This window comes from Canis aureus, chromosome 30 (assembly GCF_053574225.1).
Source record: "Canis aureus isolate CA01 chromosome 30, VMU_Caureus_v.1.0, whole genome shotgun sequence".
Taxonomy (NCBI): domain Eukaryota; kingdom Metazoa; phylum Chordata; class Mammalia; order Carnivora; family Canidae; genus Canis; species Canis aureus.
Genome location: NC_135640.1, coordinates 18,847,754 through 18,860,923, shown reverse-complemented (window position 1 = coordinate 18,860,923; position 13,170 = coordinate 18,847,754). Strand labels below are relative to the sequence as shown.

Below are 13,170 nucleotides of genomic sequence, written 5' to 3'. Positions count from 1 at the left end.
CAGGCTCCCTGCTCGGCTAGGAGTCTGCTACTCTCTCTCCCTCTGCCCCTTCTCTCAGCTGTGCGATGGCATGTTGCTCTCTCTCTAATAAATAATTAAAATCTTAAAAAAAAAAATGTAACCAGCATGACCTTCACCAGGATCCACAGATCCAGCTCCCAACAACTGTATAAGCCCAAACGTGGACTTCTAGTCCATTGTAGGCGGCTTTGCATTGCTTGAAGTCACTTAATGGTGCCACTTGGCATCATCATATATTCTTGCTCTCACCCCAGTGAATCCTCATTCTACTTAGTCATCCTTATTTCACCTTTCTTTGTTCCTTGTCTTGTTGCCCAGAGAGCTGCTCCAAATCTTTTCTATGTTCCTTCAGTCATCTGCCTTAGCTATGTGCACTCAGCAAACTAAACCATCTGATATTAATGCCATCTTTTCCCTAGCATCTCCTCTGCCTGAAATCATCTCTGTATTTAAACTTTAACTATCCTCTTATTAGGTCTAACTTTTGTCTGTAATTAGATTTAATCCCTCTTGTTTTTCTCAAGTACCTGTTCCACCTGTCCCCCCCAACTCTCCTTTCTCCAGTCATCTCTTCTCTACTGCTTCTTTTCTCTCAGCTTAAACAAATTTAGCAGTTTTTCCCATCCTTAAGGCAATCTTCCTTTACAATAACTGCCCTATTAAGTTACTAATCACCATCCCTCTTTCTTTCTTAATAACATACTATTATCCAGGAAGGCAAGTTTAAGAGTTTTATATTGTAAAGCTCTTAGAAGAATACCTGGCTCATAACTCATAGTAAGTGATCTATCTCTCTATCTACCTACCTATCATCTATGTTATCTATCTAAGATGTTTGTTATCTATCATCTATTTGTTATCTATCATTCCATCTATCTACCTATTTTTCATCTATCTATCTATCTATCTATCTATCTATCTATCTATTTATCTATCTATTATCATCATCATCATCATCTATCTTCCCGGCACTCTCCAACAAAGCTGTATTTTTCACTCAAGGACCTGCTCAAATGGCCTCACCTCCATGAAGCCCTTTCTCGATCAGCTATGACAGGCCAAATTAATGCATACTTTCCCTCTTTTACCAAATCACTTAGAGCATGGTGAATCAGAGCATTGTGTCCAAGTGCCTGGGTGCCAGCCCTGTTTTGTCATTACTCCCTACAGGCTGACAAAGTTTAGGACAAGTCCCTCAAAATATGCCACTTTGGCATAAAGATTGAGTTAAAAGTAATCAAGATCCAGCAGGATCAGGAAAAGCTCTTTACCTCCTCTATAACTGCTTAAAAAGAATTTAGGTGGAGGACTTGCTTCAGAAAGAGCTATCACCATAGATAACTATACTATGATATGAAGTACATTTGGTAGACAGGGAGGAAACTAGCAAGGTCTTTTTGATCAAAGTCCTTTCTTTTCCCATTACTTGGGACTTTGGTAAATATTTGTTTGGTAAATGTCTCATTTGTTTACCAAACATTCTGTTTTTCATTCTTCTGAGGATTGCATTCCTTCCTTTTGAAGTCCCAGGCCCCTAACCCCTTGTCCCTAGTTCAAGATGCCTTGCTGATGTCTTTGCAAGTTCCATGTCTATGTGGATTCCCTGTACACATACACTATTAAATTTGATTTTCTCCTGCTACTTTGTCTCATGTCAATTTGATTCTTAGTCCAGCTAGAAGGACCTTGAAAGAGACAGAACATTCTTGTTCCCCAACAAGGCCTTTGGCTTCAGTTACTATCAGTAAAATGGCAATGAGAATAGCATCGAGCTCATTGGATTACGATGAAATGTCACACACAGTAGTAAACATAGTATCCAGCGGTAACCAAACATATGAAGTTTCTACAGCTATGAAGCTTCATTTAGGAGGGGGAATAAGTAATAAATGAGTAATAATAAATGCTGATATACAACATCTTAGTTGATCACCCATTTAAAGGCCTTCTAAGAAGGTGAAAAATGATCAGTGATCCATTCAATGCACTGGAGGAAGAGAGCTCCTGGTGAAACAAACAGCATGTACAAAGAACTAGAAGAATAAAAGAAGCTGAAAAGTTTGCACAACTGACATGTCCTATAAAAGAACAGCCAATGAAGGAGAGAAGAAAATTGGATAAAGAAACCAGGTTCATAAACCATGGTAACAGATTTTACTGTTTTAAGTTATAATGAGAACTGAAATTTTTTAAAAGATATTATTTATTTATTCATATTATTCATGAGAGACACAGAGAAAGAGGCAGAGACATAGGCAGAGGGAGAAGCTGGCTCCCAAGGGGAGCCCAATGCAGAACTTGATCCCAGGACCCCCAGGATCACGACCTGAGCCAAAGGTAGACACTCAACCACTGAACCACCCAGGCGTCCGGAATTGAAACATTTTAAGAGGACAAACAACATGTTCCAGCATTTGTTTTTAAAAAGAATGTCCAAAAAAGAAAGAAGGGTAGAAAAGAAGGAAGGAAGGAAGGAAAAACAATGCTTTGGTTGATGTTTGTGGAAATGAAATATTCATGTTCAGACATTAGCATAGCGACAGGTAAGCACTTACTGGCAGATTATTTCAAAGGCAGCACCAATATATCCCATCCCATGTGTTCTTCTTACAATATAAAGATGCTCTGAATTGAAGTAGGCCTATGCCAACAGCAGTAGTGAAACCATATGACGTCCAGGCTATGTCATAAAAGACAATAGAACTCTGCCTTTATCATTAGAACTCAACCGCCATGCTGTGAGGAAGCCAAGCAGCTGCATACATAGAAGAGCCACATGAAGGTGTTCCAGTAACTGCCCAGTGATGATACCAGGTAACAGCCATAATCCTCCAGATGTGTGACTGACTTAGTAAGCCTTCATATGATTCTACTTTCAGCCTTGAGCCACTCCAACTGATGCAGGGTAGACAAAAGAGAATCTATTCCTGTGGGGCCCTGCCAAAATACAGATCTGTGAGCAAATTAAATGTCGTCATTACTAGATTTTGGGGTGGTTGGTTGCATAGCGTTGGATAAATGGCATAGTGGGTGTTAGTATTAATATTATCTCTGCTAATTGCCTGTCCAATAGCCTCTTCTTACTTCGTAAAAGTAGAACGTCAATTTTCTTTAGAGCAGAAAAATAACCAGTTATAAAAACCTATTTCCCGAGATGTCTTTCAGCTAGTGCTGACATATGATTTGCCTCTGGCTAATGGAATATAAGTGGACATTTACTATTTAAGGCTTCCAGGAAAGCTATTGTATTCCTAACAAAAAAAGGGACCAATTCAGTTAGTAGGTATCTTATGCCTCCACCTTTCCAATCTTATTGCCCAGAATTTAAATATAATATCTAGAGTCATTTTGATTTAATTCCTTGCCCCCTGAAGTCAGATCACCTGAGTTTGAGTCTGTGTGATATCTCTGAACCTCATCTTTCTCATTTAGAAAATTGGAATAACAGTCCCTGCATTATAGGATTGTTTAGAGGAGAAATAAATGAGGAAATTTAAGGAGATATGTGTATAAATATTAGCACAATGGACTGTTATTGACTCTGGTAGTCAAAATCTATTCCCTCTAAATTGGTAAGCATATCTTTATTTCCCTTCAGAGCAGGACCTCTGCCACTCTCAGGCTGTGTGGTTTTTGGTTCAGGCCCCACCCCAATGCCAAGTGGTACACTGGACACAGCTTGAGCTGTTTGACTTCCTAAGCCAGGCTATTTTATTTAAGGATAGAGAAGTGACCCAATCAAGGGCAAAAATGCAGCAAGACTTTTGCTGAGACTTTCAAGACAGAGGCAGACACTCTCTTCTGGTGGCCTTAAGGCTGAGGAGATGTAAGGTCTGGAACTGCTATAGCTGTTTTAGCCATCACAAGAAAAAAGGCTGTCTAAGAATAGTGCCAGAAAGAAAGAAAAGAACACAGATGCTGAGAAAGAGAAATGACCTGTGATAGCATCACAGGTCAGTGTGTGTGACTTTCAGAATCACAATCAAATAACTCCCCCCTTTTTACTTTGGCCAAAGTGGGTTTTTTCCTGCACAAAGGAAGGAAAGAGTTCTAATTGACTCAGCTATTATTATTATGGATGAAAATTTTATTGAAAAGATAATATACATCAAGATTAAGAAACACAACTCAGATGCAATATTTTAATTACTCAAAATTATGCGAAGCTGACAATTACTTTTTCAGTTTGCATTATTACCTCAGAAAAATAAGAATAGAAAGGAATATCCTCAACCTGATAAAAGACATATTTGAAAATCCTATAGTTAGTATTATATTAATGATTTAAAAAAATAAACACATCAGTACTAAAATGGGAAATAAGGTAAGGATGTCCACTCCCACCATGTCTATTCAATATTGTACTGGAGGTTCTAATACCATAAGAAGATGAAGAAAAAAATAAAAGCAAACAGATTGGAAAGGAAAACACAAATCTTTGTTTATCACAAATGATGTGATCATCTATGTAAAAATTCTAAAGAAACTGCAAATAAGGGGATCCCTGGGTGGTTCAGTGGTTTAGCACCTGCCTCCAGCCCACAGCATAATCCTGGAATCCTGGGATCAAGTCCCATGTCGGGCTCCCTGCATGGAGCCTGCTACTCCCTCTGCCTGTGTCTCTGCCTCTCTCTCTCTGTGTCTCTCATGAATAAATAAATAAAATCTTAAAAAAAAAAAAAAAAGAAAGAAAGAAACTGCAAATAAGCTATAAGAACTAAAACTGAGTTTAGTAGGATGGCAAAGTCAATACACAAAAACCAATTATATTTCTATAAATTTGTATGAGCAATTGGAAGTTGAAATTAAAATTTACCAGTTACAATAGCAACAAATTATGAAATGCCTAAGAATGAATTTGGTAAAAGATTTTAAGACTTATTTACTAAAAACTATAAACACTGTTGAGAAAAATTAAAGAAGATCTAAGTAAATGGAGAGATATACTATGTTCATAGATTAGAAGACTCAATATTGTTAAGAAATCATTTTTCTCCAAAATGATCTATAGATTCAGGACCTCTGAGTCAAAATCCCAACAGACTTTGTCGAAGTCTTAAAAAGACTTATATGGAAATGCAAAAGATTCAGAATAGCCAAAACAACTTTGGGAAAAAAGAACATAGGGAACATTTTGAGCTTTTTCTAGGAAGTTGTTTCTAGGAGCATAGTTCTGAATAAAAGGCTGGAAATATCTATAAGAAAAAACAATCTTTTGCAGCTCAAAATCCTTTTATGTTTGAAATATTTTAAAAGCATATTAGTAGTTGTCATCAGCTTAAGAAATGCCTGAATGACTCTATCCTTCAGACACCAGTCAAGAGTGAAATGGGATGGGGAGAGGGTGTGGCATGGGATTACCTGCTAGTGAAATATAGGATGCACTGGAAGAAAAAAGTCTAATTTACTAAATCAATTAAAAATAGTCATAAAATTACTAATAAAAAGAAAGATATTCTACAAATATTTGATGCTTATAATTATGCCTTAACAGGGCAAAACAAAGAACAGTAACATCAATTTTTAAAAACTTGAAAACATGTACTAACCTAGGAATCTGTGACCTAAAATTTTAGTACTGGGCTTGTCACTAACCAGCCTTTGGGCAGGTTAGTTTACTTCTCTTGATCTTAATCTTGACATTTTCAAAAGGAGGGTTTTGAGGGACATAATTTCTAAGCACTTCTCCCAGATTTATACTAAAAATCTTATTTAGGCCTTTCTGTATGTGTTTCAGCACTACTATACCTTGAGATAACTTCCATTCAGTTCTTCTCTACAGAATCCAATGCCTTGTAATTTCCATATCTTTATTAGAGACCATTATGATGGGATTGTGGTTGTTTTGAAGGAATCAAGGGCTATAAAATGGTTTTCTCTTTCAGCCAGGACCAGTAAAGAAGGCATTTAGCATGTCTGTAACCAATGATTATGGATACTTCTATTTTTAATTCTTTCTGCAGTCCTCTAAAATGTAGTCTTTGATACATCACATGCGTGAAATATGACCATTATTTTTTCTCTACTGATTTCCAAAGCAAGCTAGACTATTGGAGGGTAGATAAGTAAACTAAGAGGTTCAATGTTCTAAATGGAAATAACTAGTTCAAGTTCACCACCTTATCTTTCTCTAGCTACATCTGAAAAGCCCCCTTCGATATTTTTATAAGTCTGATTCCTGACTTACTAGAAAAGCTATTGTGCTATAAGGATTGTAATCCAAAGAAAGCTGGTTTAGGCTCTTTTTAGTGCATAAAGACAGAATTCAAGAATATAAGGAAACATAAATGAAATTTTGCAGTCTTAAAAAGTATTTTGTCTTTTAGCTGTGGCTAGAATGAGGTACCTCTACCTTATTCTGTCCCAGGCAGGTCCCAATTAGCAGATCCTCCCACATAAGCCACCACTATTATGTAGAGTTACAGATGAAATCTCTTTTCTAAAGATCATACTCCTGGGTTCATGATCTTTTGAGATTTTTTTTCTTCTTTTGTTCACCTTTATTCTACAACTTACCATCAGTCCAAAAGACCTGCTTATCTTTTACTAGTGTATGGGAGGCCATTCTGAGATATAAGCTTCATATGATTAAAGAACATTCCCGGTGTAGAAACCTTAGCATAGGTTTAAAGAACGACTTAAACTTTGGGACCATCTTGACCATAGCTCTAGCCAAAATCTAAGTTCCCTCCTTTAACCCTTTCATACTATTGACACAAGCTTTGACTCAAATCTATTCCGTTCAGCTTTAATTATAAGTTATACCATTAATGACCACCTGCGTTGCCAATCAGGCTTGTGTCTCCTAAATGTTGCCCTTTGGAAACTTCTATCACTTTGTCGTAATTTTCTCTAAACTGAGCTCCCATAACGATATGCAACTCTGTTATTCTGCTTGCTTTATCTGTTCTTTTTACAGTTCTTCCCACCCTTGATCTTTCCTAAGGCTGTAAACTCACGTTGTATTCTCCTAAGTCTCCCTCTGAACCCCTAAGCTTTTTTTTTTTTTTTTTTTTTGAATGCTTAAACTTTGTATCTCACAGACTTTTTGAACTCAGGCTCCAATTTTTAACCTATAGATTGTAAAACCCTTCATTCTTGAAAAAAATGTGTGAATTTTGTTCACTTCAGTTGGTTCACTCTGAATCTTTCACTATGTGGTACTGAAACTAGAAATAAACAAGTTATTTATCCCTAAATTCTCAATCATGTTTGCTTCCTATTGAAAATTCCCAAATTCAGACATTTTTTAAATAGTGAGAAATAAAGCTCATCTTCCTTTCATTGTTCCTATAATCAAGTGGTGTCTAGTCTACTGCAGTTGGGGGTGGTTAGGCAACACAAACATGCCTTTGGCTTACAGTCTGTCTGAGATGGAAGTAACGCGGAGAAACATATAAAATGAAATCTATACAAAAATATATAAAATGAAAAGGATATCAGCAGTGAATTTTTTCCATAGAAATTATAGAAATTATTTCATTAAAAAAGAATCCAAGTTGACATCTGTAGGCGCTATCTCACACTTGAGTAAAAACAAAGTCAGCTGTTGCCTGACTGCAACAGTACTTTTATTTGACACTTTCAAATGCTTGGCTTAAAATGAAGCAGTGTGCTGGCCAACAAAAAGCAAAAGAGCATGAAAAGCAGTGGGGAGATGAAATTGGGTAAAAGCAAGACATTTTCAGTTCAACTGTTTTATTTTATAGTCTAAGACTATAAAAGCAACAAACTAAAACTTTACTATTTACCACTGAATTCTACATAATTCTACATTAAGTGTCATAATCTATCCTTTCCTCAAGAAAAAATTGCCAGTTCTATATTTAAGCTAAAGAACCTACAATACCAATGTAATAAAAATCTATTTTAAGGATTTAATACATTTCACTATTCAGATTTCCATCATCCTCTTAATGAAATACTGTTTTTCTACAATACCTTAAAGTCTACACTTGATGTCTCCATTTTCTCAAATCTGGTTCACTCCCTTTGGCCAGTGTGAGGGACCGAGGAGAAGTCTGCTTCTCTACATCAACTTTTTCTCTATCCATTTCTGCTTCCTTTGTCTTCTTGATCTATGCCATCCATTTCAATTTCTACACTTGTATTCTCTTTCCCACAACCTACTACCCTCCTAGAAAGTAACATATTTTGGGGTTGCTTTGATTTCTTCTTAGATTCTAGCTCTTAATCTCCTGGCTATATCTAACCCTCAAATCACATTTATTTCCCACCCAGGGTGATTTGGAGATATCGTGGGTTATTCTCACATTGCTCAGAGAGTCTGATATCCATAAGTAAAACAAGCCACCCAGGTGTTTTTCTAAACAAAAGGTATTTTTCCTGTAACTTCATTGACTTCTCTCTCCACAGGCAGAATATATCATTCTCCCCTTTGTGCTTGCACAGCACTTTAAAAATATCTATATTGCAATATTAAAGCTATGATTATTTTACTTGTCTGTCTTCCCAAGTAAATCTAAGACCCTTGAGAACAACAACTGTGATGGCTAAGTTTGTGTCAACTTAGCTGGGCCACATGCTGAGCAAATATATGGTCAAATATTATTCTGAGTTTCTGCAAGGGTGTTTCCAAATGAGATTAATATTTAAATCAGTAGACTTAGTAAAGCAGACTGCCTTCCATCATGTGGGTGGGCTTCATCTAACCAGTTGAAGGCCTGAATAGAACAAAAAAGCTGATCCTTCCCCAAGTACAAGAGAATTCCTCCTGCCTGACTGCCTTCAAACTGGGACACTCTTTCTCCTGCCTCAGACTTGAATTAACATGAGCTCTCCTAAGTTTTGAGCTTGCTAACCATTGGATTGGAAATTAACTATCCTGTGTCTCCAGCTTATTGATTCATCCCACAGATCTTGGGACTTCTTAGCCTCCATAATAACATGAGCCAATTCCTTATAAAAAAATCTTTTAATATGCACACATGCTATTGGTTTTGTTATTTTGAAGAACCCTGATACAGAAACCTTATCTTATGTATTTCTAATAGCCCAGAACTTGGCACAGTGCCTAACAACAAATAGATGCTCCTCTTAATGGTTTGTTGAATTAACTAATATTTTAATAGTGTTTTATGGTCTCCTAATTGTAAGACTTATATTTGATTAGTTGGTTGTTAGTTTTGAAAATAGCAAATGTTGAGCCCCACAATGGTATGAGAAAGAGTGAATTCCTTGTTTTTTAAAAATTGCAGCTAAAATGTTAGCCAACTAAAAGAAGAAGGAAACTGGGGCATCTGGGTAGCACAGTTGGCTGAGTGTCCAACTCTTGGTTTCGGCTCACATGGTGATCTCAGGGTCATGAGACCCTGGTTGAGCTCCATGCTTAGAGTGGAGTCTGCTTAAGATTCTCTTTCCCTCTCTCCATACCCTTCCCCACAACTCTCTCTTTAAAATAAATCTTTTAAAAAATAATTTTAAAAAAATAAGAGAAGGAAACTACTAGACTAAATTTAAACTACTTACCATGTTTTATTGATCCATTCTTTCAATTTGGTCACACATCCATTCTCTTATCAGTTTGGGTCTGAATTTTCTCCTTATGGACCATGAAGCTAACTCCTTCCATTTCTCCCTGGTTCTGGCATTTCATCCCTCTTATCTTTCCCAGCAGCAACTATAGGTTAATTTTCTAATATACTGCTTTTGTCTTATCCCAAAATTTTCAGCAGCAGTCCTGTACTATCTGTATTCTTCACCCTAGTATTCAAAATTGCTCACAATCTGATCACAACCTACCTTTTCATCAGACTCTCAAGCAAATCCTCCACCCTTCCTGTTAGGTTGGTTAATGTATACCTCTTTTACATACATTCAACTAAATTTAGCCCAGTTCTTTTTTTTTCAGTCCAGTTCTTAAAATACCTTCCCCCTTACTCTTAGCAAGCCCAAATTCTCTTAAGAAATAGTGGAGAAATCACCAAGTCTGGATTTAGGAAACCTTGTGTCTAGTTTTTTCCAATAGCACTATGTTGTATGACAGGGGCAACTGAGTCAAATCACTTCTCTAGAACTCAATTTCCTTATCTATATGATAATGAGAAAAGACAAGAGGATAGTAAGTTTTTTTTTTTTTAGATTTTATTTATTTATTCATGAGAGACACAGAGAGAGAGAGAGAGAGGCAGAGACACAGGCAGAGGGAGAAGCAGGCTCCATGCAGCGAGTCTGACATGGGACTTGATCCCGGGTCTCTACGATCAGGCCCTGGGCTGAAGGCGGCGCTAAACCGCTGAGCCACCCTGGCTGCCCAGTAAGTTCTTTTTCAATTAAAAAAATGTTATATTTTCTTCATCTACCAGCACAGCTCTGTCAATAATTCAATTGTTCTTGAGTATTTCTTATGACCAATGCACACCTGCTCTATGAAACCTGAATACCCCTCACCACACCCCTAACAGCTGGACTTGTTGACTCAAGTGCATTTATTTTCTATGCCATTCATTTGCCACATATTATTTTTAGGCCTTATCATCTTAAATATAGTATTGTCTCCTTAGGAGCAGTGGCTTATGCTTCTTCTACATATACATGACAGATAAATTCTCAAACTTTTAAAAGTATACTTGAGAAACTTATTAACAATGTTGATTCTCAAGCCTCTCATCCATCTCCTTCCGATTCTGATTCTATAATTGGTAATCTACATTGTAAAAAGTACCCCTTCCCTGTCCCATAATTCTGAGAAAAAACTGCTCCACTGCATATAATACGTTTTCTTGCTTGCACTTGGCATGGGTTGAAAAACTTTATTTTTTAAAAATCTGTTTTGGGGATCCCCGGGTGGCTCAGTGATTTGGCACCTGCCTTCGGGCCCAGGGCATGACCCTGGGGTCCCTGGATCGAGTCCCATGTCAGGCTCCCTGCATGGAGTCTGCTTCTCCCTCAGCCTGAGAGAGCCTCTCTCTCTCTCTCTCTCTGTCTTCTCATGAATAAATAAATAAAATCTTTAAAAAAAGAAAAGAAAATGTTTTTAAAAAATCTGTTTTAATTCAGAAAGATAGGTATGTTTGCATTGAGAAAATTCTTTTTTAAAAGACTTACCTATTTATTTGAGAGAGAAAGAGAGCACTAGCAAGACCCCAGCTGAAACCAAGAGTCAGCTGCCCAACCAAATGAGCCACTCAGGTACCCCACATTGAGAAAGTTCTTACATAGAAAATGGCTCAGGAGGAATGGGTAACTCTAAAATATTCTGCCCACATTATTAAAGATATTTCCCAAGAGGAAAGTAAAGAGAAACATGAATATAGAACTAAAGAAACTGCTTGCATAAGGTGCTGCTTGATGGATCAGCTACAGATAACAAAGACATGGGCTGAAACCCTTAACAATGGTAAAGGGAAGGCTAAATGTCAGAATGAGCTGATACTCTCACAAGGGGCTGTTTAGCTAAGTTCAGAGAAAGTGTTCAGATCTCTGCACAGTGCAGATGGAGATAGAAAGCAAAATCTTCAAAATCTCATTTTGTGTTCATTCTTTCCTCCAAGCAAAGTGATTTTAAACAAGAAAGAACAAAACAAACATCACAGGGAGAGGAGTTAAAGAAAAAGAAGGAATGGAAGGAATGGTAACTTTGAGGGGATTAATATCTCTAATTCCAGAGTCATTTATAGATTTAGGGCTCACTGTCAATAATCTTTGAGGAAATGTTTAAAATAAGAGAAATACCAAGAATTGGCAAATGAAAGATATCCTTATTTTGAAAAATGGAAAAAATGGATCTGAAAACTACAGACTTGAACTCTTTCAAGTTTTAGAACAGATTATTTAAAAGCTTGTCAGCATTTAGAGATGGAAGAAATGAAGACTCTGAGCTAGTTTATATATGCCAACGATAGAAATGCCAAGTCAGTTAAGCATCTGATTCTTGATTTTGGCTCAGGTCATTACCTCAGGTCATGAGATTGAGCCCTACATTGGGCTCCTCACTCAGCGAGGAGTTTGCTCAAGATTCTCTCTCCCTCTCCCCACTTCCAAAATAAATAAATAAGTCAAAAAAAAAAAAAAAAAAAAAGAAATGCCAAACTTTTCTTTTACTATAGATTAGGTGATGCTATAGAAGTTGCAATTAATGTAATAGTGAAAGGGAAAATAAGGGAAGGGAGAAGAAATGTGTGGGAAATATCAGAAAGGGAGACAGAACGTAAAGACTGCTAACTCTGGGAAACGAACTAGGGGTGGTAGAAGGGGAGGAGGGCGGGGGGTGGGAGTGAATGGGTGACGGGCACTGGGTGTTATTCTGTATGTTAGTAAATTGAACACCAATAAAAAAAAAAAAAGGAAGAAAAAAAAAAAAGAAGTTGCAATTAATGACTCGAGCAAGGCATTTGATGAACTAATTATATTCTTTTTTTTTAACTAATTATATTCTTATGAATAAGGTTTTTTTTTTTTAAGATTTTATTTATTTATTCATGAGAGACACACACAGAGAGAGAGAGAGAGAGGAAGAGACACAGGCAGAGGGAGAAGTAGGCTCCATGCAGGGAGCCCAACGTGGGACTTGATCCCAGGTCTCCAGGATCACGCCCTGGGCTGAAGGCAGCGCTAAACTTCTGAGCCACCTGGGCTGCCCTGAATAAGCTTTTTTAAAGTTGTTCTATTAGGTCAATTCAGATTTACTTGACTCATTTTTCTCAGACACGATTAATGGAATAAGGGTTCTAGGGATTTTTTGGTGATTTGCATTCATTCAACTAATATTTATTGAACATTTTACCATATGCCAGGAACTGCTGTAGGTAGTGAGAATCCAATGGCAAATAAATCAAAGTCCCTGATGTCAAGGGATTTAGTAGAGGGAGATATAATAAACAAGTAAACTAATATATCCTATATCAGGCAATGGTCAGATAATGGGCGGGGGGTAAGTTTAAAGGGAAAAAAAAAAGAGTAATAGTAGATAGGTTATTTCTTTTAAGGCTGGTCAGAGAGGCTGATAGAATCTGGTGATAACTGAGCAAAAACCTAAAAGAAGTGATGGAATGAGCTGTGTAATTATCCAGGGGAAGAATATTCCACAGAACAGGACAGCAAGCATACAGGCCCTAAGGTGGAAGAATGCTTGGTCAAGAGGCCCAATGGTAGGCAGAATAATAGTACCCCAAAGCTTTCCATGTCCCA

At 37.1% G+C, this 13,170-nt stretch overlaps 1 protein-coding gene and 1 long non-coding RNA gene across 38 annotated transcripts in view; one reads left to right on the top strand and one right to left on the bottom strand.

Annotated features, from left to right (window-relative positions):
- The window catches only part of LOC144301768 (uncharacterized), a 134,720-nt gene extending 131,802 nt beyond the window's left edge, over positions 1-2,918 (bottom strand). For 6 of the 37 annotated variants that reach the window (XR_013368595.1, XR_013368594.1, XR_013368587.1 and 3 more), the window contains exon 1: positions 2,577-2,853. This is a non-coding gene — a long non-coding RNA (uncharacterized LOC144301768). Of the gene's footprint in view, positions 1-2,576 lie in introns of all 37 variants that reach the window. The other 31 variants (XR_013368590.1, XR_013368582.1, XR_013368593.1 and 28 more) reach the window with 19 other exon arrangements.
- BTG3 (BTG anti-proliferation factor 3) overlaps positions 2,719-13,170 on the top strand; it is a 38,331-nt gene continuing 27,879 nt past the window's right edge. Inside the window, exon 1 of the mRNA XM_077878859.1 lies at positions 2,719-2,835. The gene's annotated coding sequence lies outside the window, so the exon portion shown is untranslated. The remainder of the gene's footprint in view (positions 2,836-13,170) is intronic.